The following is a 20,715-nucleotide window of genomic DNA, read 5'->3' on the forward strand; positions in this document are numbered from 1 at the left end:
GAAAATCGTTCATTAGAAAGAAAAAAACGAAAGGAAATATCACAACCCTTAAGAACACGCCGCAGTCGCCGACATCAGCCTTCCATGGAGATTTTAGGTCTGTCTTATTTGAAAATCGTTTGGGTCTGGGTATGGAGATTTTGTAGTTATTGTTTTATGTTGTAATTGAAATTTGTGGTGGTTAACTGGTTGTTGAAGGATGATGATTGAGCCTTGAGAGGTGATGATTTTGAGATTGTGAATATTTAGATTTTACTGGTAATGGTTTATGTTTTTACAAGTTGTAAAGATTGATGATGGCCATAGTTGTTAATGGTTTGATTTTGCAAATATGTAGGTTTGAACCATTTTAAGTAGTTACAAGAAATATGATGTAGATTGTTTGTTGCAATTGTTTTTGGTCTGAGAGAAATGATAAATTTGTTGAGGGAGATGTGTTGTTAACGCTTTGTACATAAAGGAAATTTTAATTTGTTTATTTATCTGGTTATTGTGTGAAATACAGTAGAAAAAAAATGATATTTTGCATAGAAAGAAAAATAGGTTTCTTAACATGAGTCTACAAACAAACCTACCTTTTTTTAATGATTTTTAATTTAATTTTCTAAAAAAAAAGTGAGATATTTTTTTGGTGTTATGGTCTTTGCGTTTTTGACAAATTAAAAATGACGGTTTTACTGGTACACCACCCACGTAGCACATTCACACCTACTATTACATCACAGTAAAAAAGGAAGCATTTGTTGAAGGTTTGTGTGGTGTTCTTAAAGCGCAGTGTGGTTTATGAAAAGATAATTTTGGCAATGATTTTATGTTAAACTTGTTTTACAAACTTATTTCTATTGGTGTACAAACTTATTGAGTTAGCTTTGATATTATCAGTGTCGACAATATTTGTTGAAAGAGTCTTTTTCAACAATGAAGGTTATCAAGTCTAAATTGCACAATAAGATCAACGATGTGTGGTACAATGACTGGATGGTATGTTATACTGAGCGGAAAATATTCAAGTCACTTGATGATATTGATATTATTCGAACATTCACTGCAAAATTGTCTCGGAAAAGACATTTGCCTCGTGATTTTATTTAACACCCTATTGTAAGGTTATCTTTCATCTATTTTATTCTGTTTGATGACTATTTATATATTATATACAATGAATTTGCGGTATTTAAATTTTTTCCCAAGCTTTAAAATTTTTGACTTTGCCACTGCCTGTTACATCATCAGTGTAACCGGTTACCGCTAAACAAATGGCTCTTTTTCATGCATTTTCTGATCCAAACATAATTATTTTACATACCATCAATCATTTTATTGATTTATCATTATAAACTATTTCAAAAGGGTATAATAATTATATAAAACCATATGTTTCAGTTTGCAAAAATTCACCTCTTTCATTGCAATTCAAATCCTTTTCTCTCATATTTTCAAACAAGTGTCGTAGCATTTAAAACTTTCATTGAAACTTTCTACATTCATTTCCATATTTGCACAGAAAATTTTCATCATTATCATAAACACTTGAGCACTTATATATTATTGTGAATTGCTTACTTGAAAGGGAAGATCAATCCCAGTGATTGATACTTGTTCATCAATCGTTAAATTCTCAAATATTTCCATATTTACTTTGTATTTCCGTGTTGTCCAGGATTGTTGGACGCAAGAAAGTTGATTTTGAGAAGATTGTTCTCACTTCAACTTAGTATATCATAAGGTGTTTTTTTGCCTCATTGATTGGTTTAGGAACTTGTGTATAGAGGCTAGGATATGCTTATAAAAAGTTCAAAACAAACAGTGAAATCTCTTACTGTGTTAGGGAACTAGAATACTCTCAGAATATGAGGGGAGTCAGGATACATCCTTGTGTTCTTTATCTTTTCATGCACTTTATCATTTTCACAAACACCTTCAAACCAGAAAAATAAAGTAACATACTATTAAAATCGAAAATCAATCATAACACCTATTTCACCCACTCTTAGGTGCATTTAGAACTTACATTTATACAACATAAGTGCCTACCTCAAATGAAGAAGTTGATAGAGATGATGTGCATGCTATTCGTTATAACCACGAAGAAGGCAAATAGGAAAATTAACAAGTAAATATTTTTTATTGTTTATTCATAATTTATCGTATGTTATAAAAGGTTATATACTAACAAGTACTATTATTTGAAACTATACGTGTTTAGAATCAAGACACTATGTGACAAGACACATTCTTCACATTGTAGATATTATTTGATGTAATAATGTGTAAATTATATGTTGTTTTATGCCATATTGATTTTGATGTAATACAATTTTTTATTCTTAATTGTTTAACATGTCAACTATGAGTGTGATTCACAAATAGCTTGTGTTGTTGTTTCTAGTCTATTTATGATTCACAAAAATACAGGTTAAAAAATGTGAATTCTATAAAAAACATTTTAAAAAACAAATTATTTTACCATGACTGATTCTTTCAACCATGGTTATATGTAGCGCACTATCCAGATTAATAAACGCTAAAATAATGTTGCTAGATATCGAACCCAAGAATTTTTAGTTTTTCACTATGATTGTTTCTTTCAGTTGTGGTGATGTGTTGCGCGCTTTTCAGTTTATTACCATGACTTATAGTCCGTGGTTGTAAGTAGTCCACTTACTATCAAACCATACTTTACCACAGACCATCAACCGTGATTATTTGTTTGTTTTAACTGTGCTTATTTGTTTGTTTCAACCGCTGTGAAATGTGTATAATGTAGTAGTGATGGTTTTAAATTAAAATGAAAATATATAATAAACTATTCTCATAATTTATTTGTAAAAAAAAAATAATAATTCATTATATATTTTCTCCAAAATAAAATATAAACAAAAATAGTATAAAAATTGACATATTTAATTAAGGGTTAAGTATATTTTTGGTCCCTATAAATATGCCAAATTTCATTTTCAGTCCCTATAAAAAAATGACATATTTTAGTCCCTACAAATTTTTTATGCATGCAATTTAAGTCTCTGCTAGTTTTTAAAAATTTTGAAAACTATTTAATCATTCTTACACTTTTAAATTTTTTAATAATTTTTTTCACGTGTTTAGAATACTATGAAATATTTAATATTCAATTATAGAATTTTTTAAAATGAGAAAAATTAAATATAAATTTTTTAAATTTCAGAAAATAATGATAAAAGTAATGCAAATCTCGACTTACAAATCAAATTTTGAGTTCCTTTTTTGTCGAGGAACTTTTTAAAACGTTTTAAACTTGTCTGTAAAAAAATTATTCAAAAATATACATCAAATACTTGTCTGTAATAATTTTGTGGGGACTAAAAGTTATCATTTTTTTAATAGGGATAAAAAACAAAATTTAGTAATTTTATAGGGACCAAAAACATATTTAATCCTTTAATTAAAAATTAATATCAAATACTCTAACCTTTTAAAATGCATGAATGGAGTAAAGTTGTCAATATATTAAAAAATACAATAAAACTGTCAAAAAGAATACATTTTTACAAAGTTAACTTTATTGGTTTAGAAGTAGTATAGTCATTGTTCCATTGAGTTACTTTAGTTGATACTTGTAGATGCATAGTTGACGGTAGGTGTGAGAGTTTTAATCTGCGACACTTTACTTATTTATTTTTAACAAGTGATGTTTTGAATATCAGTTTACTATATTAAAAAATATCGTAAATTCAAGGCTAAATTACAATTTTGATCCCCCTATTTTGGCCAACTCATTAAATCAGTCCCCCTATTTATTTTTTAAACAGTTTTGGTCCCCCATATTCATTTTTCATTCAAAAAACACTGTTGTGTACTATGTTTTAGATATGTACCATACTCTTATTGACTTGGAATAAGAAATATTAATTATTGATGACGTTTTCTACCTTTAATCGTCTTCTCTCTGATCGTCGTCTTTTTTTCCCAGCTTGTTCGTTCATCTCTTTCATTCTCCAAAAAAATCTCTCTACGTTCTCTCTCGTTCAGAAAGTATCCCACGAATACAAAAAACTGAAAAATCAACATTTTTTGGACGAAAAATGGACATGAGGGACCAAAATTGTTTAAAAAATAAATAGGAGGACTGATTTCGTGAATTGACCAAAATAGGAGGACCAAAACTGTAATTTATTCAATAATAATTAAAAAAATATATATGAAAATATAATAATTATTTTTATATTAAAAAATGAAAATAAATTATATTTATAAAAGACATTATTTTGATACGAATAAAGTATGAAGTCAGGGGCGGATCTACAGCCCAACGAACCCGGACACGCGCTCGGATTCATTACCTCCTTTCATTGTATACTCCCCCACCTAATAATTTTTAGACAAAATTAGTAAAAATAAGGGAAATTTTTTTAGACAAAATCAAGGACAAAATTAGTAGAGATAGAGTGTGAAATTAGTAAAAATAAAGTATAAATTTTTGCTCAAGCTCCCTAAAATTTCTGGTTCCGCTACTGTATGAAGAAATGTGATTTTCAATGAATGAGTGACTATATAAAAACTCACATAATATGAGTTTTTAAAATATCTATATTGTATTTGTCAAAACTTTTGATTAAAATAAAAATATTTGTCTATCTTAGACATCGAATAAGAGTGTGATTCAAAAGTTGCTCTTATTTTTCTATTCACAATGTCATCACATTTGGCGCAATTTTTCTTTTTGTAAACTTGTTAAAGCAGATCAAGAGAAAAAAGTTACTAATGGGAAGCGTAAATGCATGAGGAGTAAGTCTATATTTATTCCTCATTAATTATTTTGCTCTTTATCTTTTTTGATTTTATTCATCATTCTATTCTTCTAGAGAGTTTTTGTTTTATCTTCTCTTTGTACTATTTTCTTTTGTTTAATAAGTTTTTGCTTCTTAAAAATAATATATAGTACATGTATTATTCATAAACTTCATCAACACTAAATATTATGATGTATATACTAAAAGAAAATACAAAAATTGTGGCGGTGTGCTTTTTTTTATTGATGATGATTTCTTTCTGTCTAGGTGATTTCTTTATGTCTAGATCTAACTTGTTTCTTTTTTTCTCTTCTTTGCATTAGATATTTGTTTTGTATATTGGAAGTGATTCTTTTTGCCTTTATTGATAGAGCTTGTTTCTTTTTTTATCTTTTTGGGTTTCATAGGGATATTATTTATGAGAATTGATATTCATACACTGTCACAATTTACGCCGTACTTGCATACAATTTTGTTCTTTTTATTATATTTAGTAATTATTTTTTATTTTTTAAATATAAATAAGCACATATCATAGCTCTATTTTAAAAGTGTAGGTATACGGTGTGTGGGTGTATGAGTTGAGTGTCAAAATAACAAGTCTCATTGGAAATACCTAAAGGTAAGCAAAACGAGTCTAACCAGTTGGACATGTCAGTTTGTCTGTACTATTTTGCGGAGAAGATAAAGATTTTAGCCTCACAATTTCTAATATGTCTTCCTTGTTCTGTTTTTGCGGATACGTGTATTTACATAAAATTTTACATTTTTATGTCTAAAAGATGTAAAGTCTGCGAGCATTCATCGCCGCACCATCAACTTTTTACGGTACGGGTCAATGTTTTAGGTCTGCACTTTTAATGATTCCTACCCTGTTCCGTTCCATTTTTTTAAGCTTTTACGGAATGAACTTATACTAACGGACGTGTTTGTTTGTCACCCCCTACTTAAGGTGTTCTTAGTTGTATTTTATGACTTGAGAACCTTTGAAAACCGTTGTTTTATATATATATATATATATATATATATATATATATATATATATATATATATATATATATATATATATATATATATATATATATATATATATATATATATATATATATATATATATATATATATATATATATATATATATATATATATATATATATATATATATATATATATATATATATATTATCTAACTTTATTTTATTATTTTTAAAAATTTCAATTTTTTTTATATTAATTAAATTCTAGAATTAATTATAATTAATTAAAAAATATATGTAATTTTTAAGAAGATCGAGTATTTTATAATTTAAATTTAACATGTATCTTATCATGTCACTAAAAAAAAGAAATATATAAAACAATAAAATTGTAATATTGTATTTTTTATCATATTTTAACATGTCACTATTATATATATATACTATCCATATCCAACTCTATCCTATTTTTTAAAATTTTTTTTATATCACATAAAGTAGATTCTAAAAATTATTTTACAGCGGTCTAAGAATAATTTAAACTTACTGCATTGATATTACAATATCAACATCTTACAATTATTTAAAACCTTATAAAATAAAATGTTAAATGGTAAAATATTTTGTCGAATAATAACATATAGAATATAGAAAAAGAGAAAAAAATAACTAATGACGAATATATATATATATATATATATATATATATATATATATATATATATATATATATATATATATATATATATATTAACAATATATAAAGATTAAAGTACCTGGAATTACCAAGTTTACCCAAACTGAGTTTAACTTAAACTAATCTAATAATTAAGAGCAGTTTAGTCTTTTTGTTAAATACTGAAACATGGTTGATTGTAATTCAAAATTTGCTGACATGTCAATCACTCATTATTTTCTTTCTGATTTTTTATTTATTTTAATACACCAGAAGCTGGAAAGACATAATATTGGAATTCAAATTTCAAATTTCACCTTGAAAAATGAAAAACCACTTTCCAGTTTTCTAAAAAGTCACTTCCCAACTTTTTATTTGGGAAAAATGAAAAGAATGCATCATTATTTAAAAAATCACGTTTTAGGAGAGTTTCCAACCCTAAGCTATTCTTCTTATTCTCTCTCTTCCCCCTCTAACCTCCCAGATCCTCTCTACCGGAGAACCCTAGCGCCACCTTCGCGCTCCGATTCCCGCTGCAACAGACATCATCTTCCAAAATTAAACCGATCAAAGTGTCTCTCATCATCTCTACTTCAAAACGCCTTGATCAATTTTTGATTCTGGTAAGTTACGTTGTTAACACCGTATTTCCTTCAGTTATTTGGTTTGCATTGTTGATTTATTTTACATTAATTCAAATAAATTCAATTTGTTCTATTATTCATAACACAACTTAATGGATGTAGTCATGGAGGAACAATTCATACTTAGAGTTCCGCCTAACGTTGCGGAGCAGATAGAGCGTCTTCTTAACGAAAGCAATCCTTCTTTGTCGTCCGAGGACAAGTCGCTAGATTTGCAATTTACCGAGGATGGAAGAAGCGGCGAGTTTGTTATTGGGGATGCAAATATACAATAATGCAAGCTGAAACATTTAATGTTTTGTTTCTTAATGTAGTTTGTTTTTGTGATTTACAATGATGTTTTTTTTTTGTGATTTACAAGGATTTTTTTTTTTTGGGTTTGTGTAGAGGTTTTCCTGTTTGGTTGAAGTATGTTCCTGGGATCAGTTTTAGAACAGATAATGGTCCTTTTAAGGTTGAGTTTAATTTTGAATAGTTTTGTTTCACTAAAGAAATATTGAAACTTTGTTGCTTAAAAAGTGCTTTTTTTTTAGGCTGCAATGCAAGGTTTTACTCAGAAGATTGTTCAGATGATGAAGAATGGAAAGTTGTTTCAATCTCAAGGTGGACCAATTATTCTTTTGCAGGTAAGTTGTTACTTTCATGTTTGACATTTTGGTTTGAAAATTGTCTCCTACATGTTGTGAAAGATCAAGAAAGAATGGATCTAACGCGATCGAGTTGATGATAAAATCTTAACTTTGTAGATTGAGAATGAGTATGGACCTCAAGGAAGAGTACTCGGAGCTTCTGGTCATGCATACTCAAATTGGTTTTTACTGTGATTATTTCTCTCCCAATAAACGATACAAGCCTAAACTCTGGACTGAGTCTTGGACTGGCTGGTAAGTTATATAGATAACATGTTCATGTTTAAGTATTAGGTTGCGATTAATTGGACACTTTGTCTTAATTTTTATCCTTTTGTTCTTCTTTTCTCAGGTTTTCAGAATTCGGTGGACCTGTTCCTCAGCGACCGGTTCAGGATACTTCTTCATTGTTCCTGCAAACGCAAGGTTACAATAGATCTGAAATGGGACCAACTTTTGTTAGGTCCCTATGTTGTGTAAACTAATTTTTATTTTAGTTAGAGTGTATTGATGTTGACAGAAATATATGCAGTGTAATGTAATATGATGTTTCTCGGGCTTTATATTTTTTCTCGGGTTTTATGTTCTATCTAATTGAATTGAATCGGTTTATTGACTCTTAACTAATTCTCATGTTTGTTGTTGCAGAGGCCATTCCAAAGATTGATTTGTCTCACTCAGTATGCTTCTGTTTATTAATTTTATATATAAGTTTCAAAGTTTAGTAGAATTTTCTTATTTTATAATTTGTATGTGCAGTTTTGTGTTATCTAAAGTACACAGATATAGGTTATAATGCTATTATTCTCAACAAGGTCTATTGGATTATTTTCTACTTTTTATGCTTATCTCTATTGTAACATGAAGAATCTCAATTATTCATTTTCGGTTTTGCAGTTTGATTGGTAGAAATAAAGATTAAGATGAACATAGCTTTTGAAGATCCTGCATTGCAGGTGACTTTACTCTTGCAAAGTTGGAATTGGATTTCAAGAGATTATGGGAGGAGTTTATAGCAGATCTTCATTGAAAAATCAAATAAAACCAGCTGATTTTGTGTTTGTTAGATATTCATGAAATGAAAAAGGGTTTAATAGAGGTTGATAATGCAATATAACTGTTTTCACTGTGTGTATATACATATCTATACATATCTAATATTGTATTGAATGCTGCAAGCAAGAGTTTGTTTTGTATAGTCTGGTGTCAAATGTCAATGATCCCCTTAAAGTAAAATTGTTTTTCTGATCCACTTAATAACAAAACCATACTATAAACCTTATTGATGGTTTTTATCTCTATTGAAGGAACCCATCTCTGCATCCGTCGAATACGTCTCTAAGGGATGCAGTAGAACTTACTGACAGTGTACAACAATCATCGCCTTATTCATTTGGAACTAAAACATTTCATCACTTTATTAATTTTTTTATTGAATTAAATTTATTATTACTAAATGGAAATTAAAACATTTTATAACTTTTCAATCTACTTTTAATAAACACGTAATTAAATCACTTTATGCCTTTTAATTTTACTTTATAAAAAAACTGAATCATTTTATGCTCAATGACTTTAATACCAATATTTTCTTTCAATGTTCATTATGATTATTATTTATTTAAATAGATTATGTGGGTCTCTAAACATCACACATCTTTTGAATTATTCTCTTTTAACTCCTAATTACTATATATATATATATATATATATATATATATATATATATATATATATATATATATATATATATATATATATATATATATATATATATATATATATATATATATATATATATATATATATATATATATATATATATATATATATATATATATATATATATATATATATATATATATATATATGGGTGATTGTTTTTTCTATAACTTTTCAATATAAATTTAATTTTTCGAATATAAATTTAATTTTTCGTATGCAGATATTAATGCTATCTTTCTCACTTTTCAATATAAATTTAAATTTTCGTTGTTTAAGATCACAAGGAGGACAGAAAGACTTTAAACTAAGACAGGGATCCAATTTTTATTTCTATTCATATTTTTATTTTTATATATGTTAAAGGCAATTAAATAATTACAATAATTATGATTTAATTACATTTATGATAGATTTTATAAAATTTTATTATTAAATCAAACCATGGTTTATGACCATACAATAAATTAAAATTCCTACGTTATACTTTTCTATCATTAAATCAATCACTTTATGATATTTGTACATATCCCTTAGTACTAAAATAAATATTTTATTCATTTATTGAGGATATTTTCCACTTTTTATTCATCATTTGTTTTTAAAAAGTTATCAATAAATTATAAACGAGAAAAAGTATATTGTTGATACAATTAATTTATAAAAAATAGACTGTATTCTCGATGGAAATGAAGAAGAGGCAGGTGATTTTTAGAAAATTTATTATAATTGGTGAGGAAAGAAAAATCATATAGAAATATTGGAAGTGTAAATAAAAATATCAGATTCTATTAAAAATTGGAGAATGTACACAATCTGATAAATATGTCTTAATTATTTAAAAATATATTATTTCCTTAATCATTTGTGTACTAATTTTTACATAATCGGAATAAACACTGCTTTTATAACTATTTTAATTATTAAAATAATATATAATATATTAATTATATTATTTATTATTATTTTAATCCTATTCAATATAATATATTTGTTATAAAATATGTGAAAATGATTTTTTAAGTATTAAAGAATAAAAAGAATATTTTTAATGGGAGAAAATTTATTTCTTCTAAGAATTTATCTTAATTTATATTATATAAAAACTAAAGTACTTATAAATTACATACTTTTGCTTTCATCTAATATAAAAAATACGGATGACTGTTTTTATTTGTTTTTCCTAACTTTTAGTTGTCCTATATTAATAATATAGCATTTTTGAAACAATAAAAATACAAATTACCCTATCTATTAAAACTCATATTTTTTAACTTTTAAATGCAAATTCAATTCTTTTTTGTTGAATGCAACTAATCTGAAAGGTCACACGCGGAGATTAAAAGTCTTCTAATACATACATATACGGGGAACCCAATTTTTTGAGCTTTCAATTCAAATTTTTTATTCACATATATCTTAAAGGCAATTAAATGATAATTACAAGAATAATTGTCAAATTATCATTTAATATAGATTTACGAAATTTTATTATTGAATGAAATAATTATTATTGAATTGAAAATTAAATTTCTCATAATTATTATTTATTTCTTAATTTCATAATTTTAAAAGTCAAAAAGAGTTTTTTTTAAATGACTTTTGCTTTCATCTAACATAAAAAAATACGGGTGACTTTTTTATTTTTTGTCCTATATGAATTATATAGCATTTTTGAAACATTAAAAATCGTCTTTTTAACTTTTCAATGCAAATTCAGTTTTTTCCTGCTCAATGCAATTAATTTGAAAGGTCACGTGGAGATGAAAAGTCTTTTAATGCAAATACGGAGAATCCAATTTTTCGAGCTTTTCATTCAATTTTTTATTATCATAGATCTTAAAGGCAATTAAATGATAACTACAATAATTACATTTTAGATTTGTAAAATTCGTAACTTTTACAAGAGCTGTCATATATTTTATGTTTGGAAATATGGAATAATATTTAAAATATGTTTAATAAATTTTTAGAGTTAACTCATTCGGATTCAATTAAGTTTTTAACTTATCTGAATTAACGGGTAGATGTGAATATATATATATGAGATATCAGTTATTGAATAAATGTTTGATATATATAAAAGAACTTGAGAAAATGGAATAATATCTAAAATAGGTTTAATAAATTTTTAGAATTAACTCATATGAATTAACGGGTAGAAGTGAACATATCAATGAAATATCAGCTATTGCATAAATTTTTGATATATATAAAGGAACTTTACAGGTCAAAACTAGATACATGTAATGTGAAATTCTGACCAGACCCGTGCGACATCGTATGATTTAAAATATATTATATTTGTTAATAATTTATCATAACAAAGCCATATATTGAGTTTATATATATGGCTTTTATATATATATATATATATATATATATATATATATATATATATATATATATATATATATATATATATATATATATATATTATTGTTATATGCATTGTTTTGAATTACCAAATCCATATATAATAACTTTGTAATCTATAGAAAATACATAGGTGTTATAAAATAACTTTGTAATCTATTGCTTATATCCCACAATGTATAATTTGTTATAAAATAATAGTTTCTTTATTATGAAAAATATTACATTTTTTAATTTTTTTTAATAATTAAAAGGTCTTTTTTATTTATTTAACAATTATTATTATTCTTATATGCATTGTTTTTAATGACCAAATTCATACACGTTAAACTTATAATTTTATACAATATATATGTATATATATTTTATTGCTGAATTTTGTTTAACATACTACATGTTTAAATTTATTACAGATATTCATCCAATTAATATGTGTATTGTTTAAATATATACCGAATAACTTCATAAGATATATCTTATCCACGTAATATTAAACCCAGACAGTCCCGTGCGATAGCACGGGTATCCCGCTAGTATATATATATATATATATATATATATATATATATATATATATATATATATATATATATATATATATATATATATATATATATATATATATATATATATATATATATATATATATATATATATATATATATATATATATCGTAAAGTTAAATTGAAAATTTTAAATCACTTGTATGATATGAGAAAATGATATATTTTTTTTAGATGACGTGTAAAACATTGTATCTCCATTAAACTCACACAAATGACTATTTTATTAGCTTACAATGAAATTCTAAATTATGAAGCCAAAAATTTCCTATGATTGATTTCATAAGCCATGTCTATGTAAGATGATTTACAGACAAAAAAGCAGCTTCACTAAGTACAAAGATTTGATTGTTTCGAACATGAATTGGAGGATTAACAAACTTTTCTCTTTGAAGAGCTTTCTCACAATCCCCAGGCCCAATACCAGCAGCTTGTATATCATTTTTTGCACTTTGAGGATCCTTTTCGAACTCACCTAATGCACTTTTGAATTCTTCAATAGTTTTAGGGTAGAATGCTTGTGCACATTGTTTGATAGCTTGATCATTGGGAAAGTCATCCTCCACTTTGTCAAGATAAGCTTGGACTGATGTTGATGTAGTTACTGCCAGCTCCAAGATGAACCTTGAGAGATCATGGTAATTTGTGGCTGAAGTGATTCTTGAGTCTGGTTTCAAGAGAATCAAGCAATCATTAGCATCTTGCCTTGTTAGAGAGCATAGAGTTTCATACAAGGGGACAGATAATGCTGGAGCAGCAGATAAAAATATGAGGGACAAGCAAATGATGAAAAATGTGGTAGATTTCATTTTTCTAATGATATTGATTCTCTATAACAATGTATCAACCAACAATTAGATCTATATTTATAGTCAGTTCAAATATTTATCATACCATTTGCTTTTTTTCTTAAAAATTGTGGGTAAATAGTATTAAATTAAAATGGTAAATAAAAGTTATTATAGAAAATTATAATATCTTTTTGGTCAAATAATTTTATTTATTTTTTAAAAAAAATTGTTGATTTATTAGTGTCAATAGTTCGCACTCTTCTAGACAACCGACAAATATAAAATACTACTCTCTCCGTCTCAAATTATAAGACGTTTTGACAATTTCACATGAATTAAGAAATTCAATGATTATTTTATGGAAAAGTGAAATGATATATGCCTTTATAAAAATGTCATTCAATAATTATATTGAAAAGCTAAATTAAAAGAATTGAAAAGAAGAAAGAGAAATAAATAATAGATGGTATATTAAGCAAAAAAGTCATTATTATTGTACTCCCTCCGTCCCAAAATAAGTGTCACATTTACTTTTTAGGTTCATTGAATATTTAATGTATCTAGTCTGTATACAGACTAAATACATTAAATATTCAATGAACCTAAAAAGTAAATGTGACACTTATTTTGGGACGGAGGGAGTATTGAAATTGCAAAGTGACTTATAATTTAAGACATATTTTTTTTAAAAAGTAATTTATAATTTGGGACAAAGAGAGTAGTATACTAGTTTCAAATACCTCACACTCTTCATTTATTATTAATTATTAAGTAGGGTGATATTTTTTTATTCAGTGAACTATAACAATTCATATTTTAATATGACCGTTTAATTTGCTAAAAAAACAAAGTAACTGATATGAATTTTTTTTAATCTTTTTGACGTAGAAAGTTATCATGGATCTGGACAAAATATATGGTAAAGGAGTTAACAAAAACATAAAATTTTGTCTATCACTAAACCATGTGACAATTTTTAGTCCCAGACACAAATGATAAAAAAATGTCAAAATACATTTTTTTAATTCTCTCATTATTTAATATTGTATTCACAAATATAATATACATATTTTATATATTTATAAATAATATTATAGTAAAAATTATAATATTTTTATTTGACGCATAATATATCAAATAAAATAGAGTAAAAAAATTTCTCTCTTCATCATGTTTCTCCTCCATTTTATTATTAAATATTTTGATTCAAAAATATCAACATTTTATGAATCAATAAAAAATATTACATCATACTATTATGTACTGTTTAATATTATTCTATTAAGTACTTTTTATTTTGCAAATCAAACACACTCATATTATATCATACTCTTTGATTGAGTCGCGATATAAAATTCATATAATATGACCGTTTAAAATATTTATATATTGTCTTAATTAAATTAAAGGTATTCAACTATGGTCATTAAAAATAAACCTAGTCAAATAGAAGATTTTACTAATTTTTAAATAAATTCAAACAAAAATATTTAAATTATCTTTTTCAATTTTTTATTATTATAAATATATTTTTGTTAAAAATGTCAACTTTTCAGAATACTTTAAAGATTCTTAATTTTTTATTTCACATATTTATTATATATTATTTTTTTCTCAAACTACATAATTTATTAAAGAACATAATTGTTATATTTTATTTTTTTTGAATTTTTGTAATAAAACTATATTTAACATTTTAACATACTTTAAAGATTCTTAAGCTTTAATATTTAACATTTTAACAACCTAACAATAAAATAATAATAAAAATGCCACATAAGCCAGTCACGTCATAAAAAATAATAAAAAAAATTTCCACGTCAATAATTTTGATGATTGGATTTCTTGAGGGGGCAAAATAGGGGAATTTTCATTTGTTAGGGGACGAATTGCAACTTTTTTTTTGGCAGGGGGTTTTTCAAACACACCCCATATGGTAGGGGGCAAAATAGGTATTAAACCAAGTTTTTTTCCAGAAAAAAGGTGACTTCGGAGATGCACTTCCGAATTCACCCCCTTGGAATAATTCGGAGATATATTTCTGAAATCTTGTCTGATTCAGAATTCATAAAACAAACGAAGAACGCTTCGATTTATTATAAAGCATCAGAATTACAAACATCACATAACATGAAATTAAAGTTACATATTGTTAAACACGGGTAGTTGAGGACGAGTCAACATTTTGATAACGTCGGCTCCCGATCTTTGAAGTTTCGCATCCAACTCGATCAGACCCTACGAAGAAAATTGGTCGAAAGTTGTCCACAAAACCGCTAAATCTTCGTCGTTATTGACTTCAAATGGGGTGAATTGAACGTCTCCCTCGTTGTTAAGCGAAGACGAGCAATACTCAAGCTTGACAACCTTCCGATTTTCCGGGTATTGCAAAAGAGAGTTAAGCAACATTATCAATTCCGCAAATGGCGTGTCGCGCGAGAAGCGAAATTGGAACGGCATCGGGTAACCACTGGTGAAGTAGACAAAAGCTAGGTGGGGATAGGTTTGTGTAATTGTTGTTTGTGGGTTGTGGTTGATGAAAATGCATTATCTATTATTTATAGACTTATTGGAGCAATAATGACCCAACAAACCTTATCTTGCTTTCCGTGGATGTTTCGGAAATGCACTTCCGAAAACAGCCCTGAAGCATTAAATTTTCGAAAATGTACTTCCAAATTTAGCAGAGACAGAAGAGAAAATTGAATTTTTGATGTGTGCAGTCTGTTTTGACATTTTGCACCAATTGAAGCAATACAAGCACATATAATGAGCATAACATAAATAATGACAACATTTAATATAGGTATATTATATATGCATTGAATCAGTTTGATTTTACATTCTAAATGACAATACATAAAAAAGTTGACACACATTCGGTCATTACAAAAAATATTCGGTAAATCTAAAATGCTCCGAACCAATCCTCACCGCTTAGTTCTAAAATCGGTAACTTCTTAGACCGCTCTCTATTTTCCTTAAACTCCGTCATTCTTTGAAAAAAAGGATCCGACCAAGTTTATGTGTCTTGTGTATGATGTGTCATCCACTGACAAGAGGTAGCCGGAATAGGACACCCCGGTTTCAGAAAAACTTGCACAAAGTGGCGCGATCTTAGATACCCGATACAAATGATACGGCTCGACGCGTCCAAAGGCGGTCGACTATGAAGTGGAAAAAATGTCTCACATAATCCAAATCTCGTCAAATCGATACACACCCGGTCGTACGCACTAGCTATAAGATGGCACATTTCGTGGAATGACATCCACTTCGAAACCGGGGCGTGACCGCTTAGTGATGGAACAAGGGAATCATGAATTTTATCAAAGTTTTCTTGATTTTCATAAAGTCGGCCGTATATGTCCCTATGCGAAGTCAACTCCAAAATAAGTGTCAGTCGAATAAGTGTGTGATTTTCTTCTCCTCTTCCAAGCAAACCGGCAACTGCTCGATACCCATAATTACCGTCCGTTTCAACATCAACTATGTTATCAATAAATTTGTGCATAAAAATCGGCATTTCGTCAATGTAGATCATCGGAGGTTTCTTGATTGGAGGTGTGCGCGGCGGCTTCGAAATATGGGCTCCTTTGTTAGCATTACACTTGGACTTTGGTGTTGGTGAATCCGGGATCAATGCATCAACCTGTTCAAAGTAAGAAGGATCTCGTTTAGTTGATGTGTCCTCTTGTGTACTTTTCGGCTTTTTAGGCGCACTTTGGTTTTAACCGGTTGAGATGGCAGTTTTAAATCGGTGGTCTCCGGAAATGCAATTTTTCACAATTGTTCTTTTATGTGCAATTTCATGGTGTCATCCACTTTTGAAAACTTATCCATTATCTCTTCCAACTCGTCGGAGATGGTAATTTTGGATCACCCTCTTTTGCCGGCTCAAAATCATAAAAGCGGAGCTTTTTCCAATGATCAATTACTTCATCCATGCGTATCGGGGAATTTAACTTCAACTTTTTAGAAAGTATACAAGCACATGGAAGCTCGTAGGTTTTTCTAATTGCGCACCCGCATTTTGAACTATCCGGGCCCGTTGTCTCCGCTCGCTTCGCCTCGCGAAAAATAAAATTCAAGCCCGAACAAGATATGTTGTAAATCAATTGCGAGTATAGATTTTTTCTCTTAAACTGGTGTTCCATAACCGTCTTGCTCCGACCAAACGGTGTTTGTATTTTATTATGTTGACTTTGGATCATTTGGTTCATGGTGTCCCATCCCCTACACAAATCTCCCTTGCTATCACCCAACCATTTCTTCAATGCTGCATGTGAGGATTCAACTTGGTTAGTTGTAGTGCAACCAAGATGTCTCACTCGATCCGTCCAAGCACAAAATACTTTTTCTTTTACTTTGTCAAGGATGGTACTTTCAACGTAATGACAAAAAGTGTTAAATCCGACACACAATGTCCGGAATTGTACCACTTTCTCGGTATACAATTCTTCGGAACATGCATCTAAAATCTCCCTCCATGCGACCATAATCTTCTCCACCACAACACCGACTTTGATGATGTTACCGTTGTCATCCTTTCTTTCGTGCCGACCGCAAGTTTGAGCTTACTTCACACATTGCACGTTATGTGATACCGACAAAGTAACACGGTCGATGTCGGAAAGACGGTATCGACCGCATTCATCAAAGCATTATCTCGGTCGGTAATAATGACACTTGGCATATTCTTTTGATCAACCAACAAAGACTTACATATTCCTAAAGCTCATGTAAAGTTATCTTCTTTCTCACATTCTAAAAAAGAAAATCCAACCGAATATGTCTTGTCTGTGGAGGTCACACCGACAATTTCTAGAAGCGGAAGCCTATACTTGTTGGTCTTGTACGTCGAATCCATTACAAGAACGGTTGGAAATGTATTGAACAACTTGATACTTTCGGGATGAGTCCAAAATATGTCACGCACCGTAACTTTGTCCTCACACGTTCGAAAGTTTGAAACCTATTGGTTATCGCCCAAAAGTTTCAAAAGATGTTGCATTTCCGACCTCGGGCCCATTTTCATGACTTTAATATTGTGTCGTTCATTGTATACTTGCTTGATATTTGAAACACTACCCGGTTTTTTTCGCTTAAAATCGGCAAGTATGTTTCTCGGCGCCACTTTGATTGTCGATAATTCGAAAATAACTACCTTCTCTTTGTGGGATAACCGACAAGCAATTGGATGTTGTCATACCCCAAAATTTGCCCTCATATAATCATGAATGCCATTTTATTTCGATTACGATGACATAGCGCATTTGGTAAGAGTGTATGGTTTGCAAGTACAGGGTCCCGGGTTCAAATCTCACTTCTGACATTTATCCCTTTTATTTTATTTCTAAACTTTAGTTTTAATTTTATATTAAAATATATATATATATATTAATTTTTTAATTTTGTATGCATTTTTAGTCCAAAAATAAAAATATATATATATGTATATATAAAGTAGGTTTTTATTTAGTTTTTCTAACAAATTAATTTAATTGTATTTTTTGATTTGATCATTCTATTTCTAGAAAGATTTGAAGCAAATTAATCCTTGATTTTCATCTTAATAAGATTTTTGATTACAAATTATATTTTGCCATTTTAGTTAACCTAAATTTTTTTATGTATAAATACAGCTAACAATGTCCACTAATCCTAACATACTGACGTACACAGTGTCACACCACTCTTCAAACACAAAAAACATCAAAAGGAAGAGGATTGGTGATGGAAACCCGATGGAGACTTCAAAGAAATCGTAGCACCAAGTGGACTAGCAGAGGATTTAGGAGGACGATTCAAGCTCTCTTGTGGATCCAAACCTCTTCTCCGGCGTATCCTAAAGCGAATACGCTCCTCACTGAAGGCTGAGGCCGCAATTATCATCGTGCCACGGTTACGGTTTGCGATTTCGTTTCGACTTTCCATCACGTTCATACACCCATCATTAACTTGCTTTAAACACATATTCGTGATCATGGGGACCTAAGCAGTGTTTCTATATTATTTATTTCAAGTTTAAGTGCAGGAAAGGGCCATTCACCATTGTTAGGTTCATGCTCGTGATTTTTGGGGGATCCATCCATGGACGATTTCGGACCAAATTGATGGTTCCACTGGATTCGTAAGGGTGTTTATGCTCAGTCTGGATTATTATTTGATGTGTATTAGCCATGATTCGTGGGTTTGAGAGGCTTGAGGTTATAGCCATACCGAAAAAACCATGGCTGAAGGCGTGTTTTTTTTCAGAAATTTAAAGAAGAAAGAAGAAGCCACGCGCGTTCCTTTTCTTTAAATTTGAAATTCTGACTTTTGTTTTATTATGTAGGTATGGTTTGTATGACTTTACACATAAAGCATGTAGCAGCGATGGTAAAGGTTTGCGTTTGGTGTTGGCCAACGAGAAGCCCTGGGTTCGATCCCCAAGGTTGAAAGTTTGATTTTTTCAGTTATTCGAACGCCGATCCGGTGCGTCTCCCATACGTGGCTCACGATGCTCCCTCACGCAACCACCACTGGATGCACATATTGACTAATCAAATGGCTCAAAGAGCGCGTGCACACCATGGATCTTCAGAGCCTGGCCATAGAGAATCCAACACCCAGGTTCTTTATTTGTTTTTTATTTCTTATTTTTGTTTTTAACTTTTGTTTTACATTTTCCTTTTAACTAAGTTTTTTTTAATTAATCCTTTCAAAAATAACTTAACCTTTTTTTTAATAACAAATTTATTTATTTATTTTTAATTAATAAAATTAGCTTTTAATTTAATAATTAAAATAATTTTAATTAAGTTTAGTTTAAATTAGGTTGATTAATTAGGTTAAACAATTAATTAATTAAATTAGGTTTTTTTAGATTTAATAATTCTAATTAATTTAGGTTTTAATAATAACTAATTTTAGGTTTTATCACTAACCTTAACCTTTAAAAATGACACGTTAGGTGTTGTCCGTCAACTAGGATTTTACCCTTAAGTTTTTTAGCCATTGACTTTTAAGGCTTAGGTTTGCCCTTCGTAATCAAATATTGAATTTCTTCAAACCGCAACGCATACTCCGTTAATTTTAGTTATCTGCCTTTATTTAATTTTTGCTTTTATTTAATTTTCTGCTTTAATTTCTGCCTTTAATTTTGCCTTTTTATTTTTGCGCCCAATTCTTCCTCTATTATGTAACTGCCCCAAAGCCATGTACACAAAAAGTTGTCTACCTTTCTCTTCTTCATTTTCAGGGGTATCATCAGGATTCTTCCGACTACGCGCGTTCATATCAAAAGCTAAGTTTTTAACTATCTTTTTGTTTAAAATATCATTTTAGCTTTTATTTTTCCCTTTTTGATTAAAATAGGGTTTGTTGAATCCCTCTTATTTTTCCGAGTTGATAAAGGGTTCGAGGAAGATCAAGGCTCAAGATAATTATTCATCCCTCTTATTTTTCCGAGTTGATAAAGGGTTCGAGGAAGATCAAGGCTCAAGATAATTATTCATCCCTCTTATTTTTCCGAGTTGATAAAGGGTTCGAGGAAGATCAAGGCTCAAGATAATTATTCATCCCT

At 28.7% G+C, this 20,715-nt stretch overlaps 1 pseudogene; it reads left to right on the plus strand.

Annotated features, from left to right (window-relative positions):
* The first annotated feature begins 918 nt into the window (after positions 1-918).
* LOC131650720 (beta-galactosidase 1-like) lies at positions 919-9,317 on the plus strand (annotated as a pseudogene).
* The last annotated feature ends 11,398 nt before the right edge of the window (positions 9,318-20,715 follow it).

The sequence above is a fragment of the Vicia villosa genome, linkage group LG2 (assembly GCF_029867415.1).
Source record: "Vicia villosa cultivar HV-30 ecotype Madison, WI linkage group LG2, Vvil1.0, whole genome shotgun sequence".
NCBI lineage: Eukaryota > Viridiplantae > Streptophyta > Magnoliopsida > Fabales > Fabaceae > Vicia > Vicia villosa.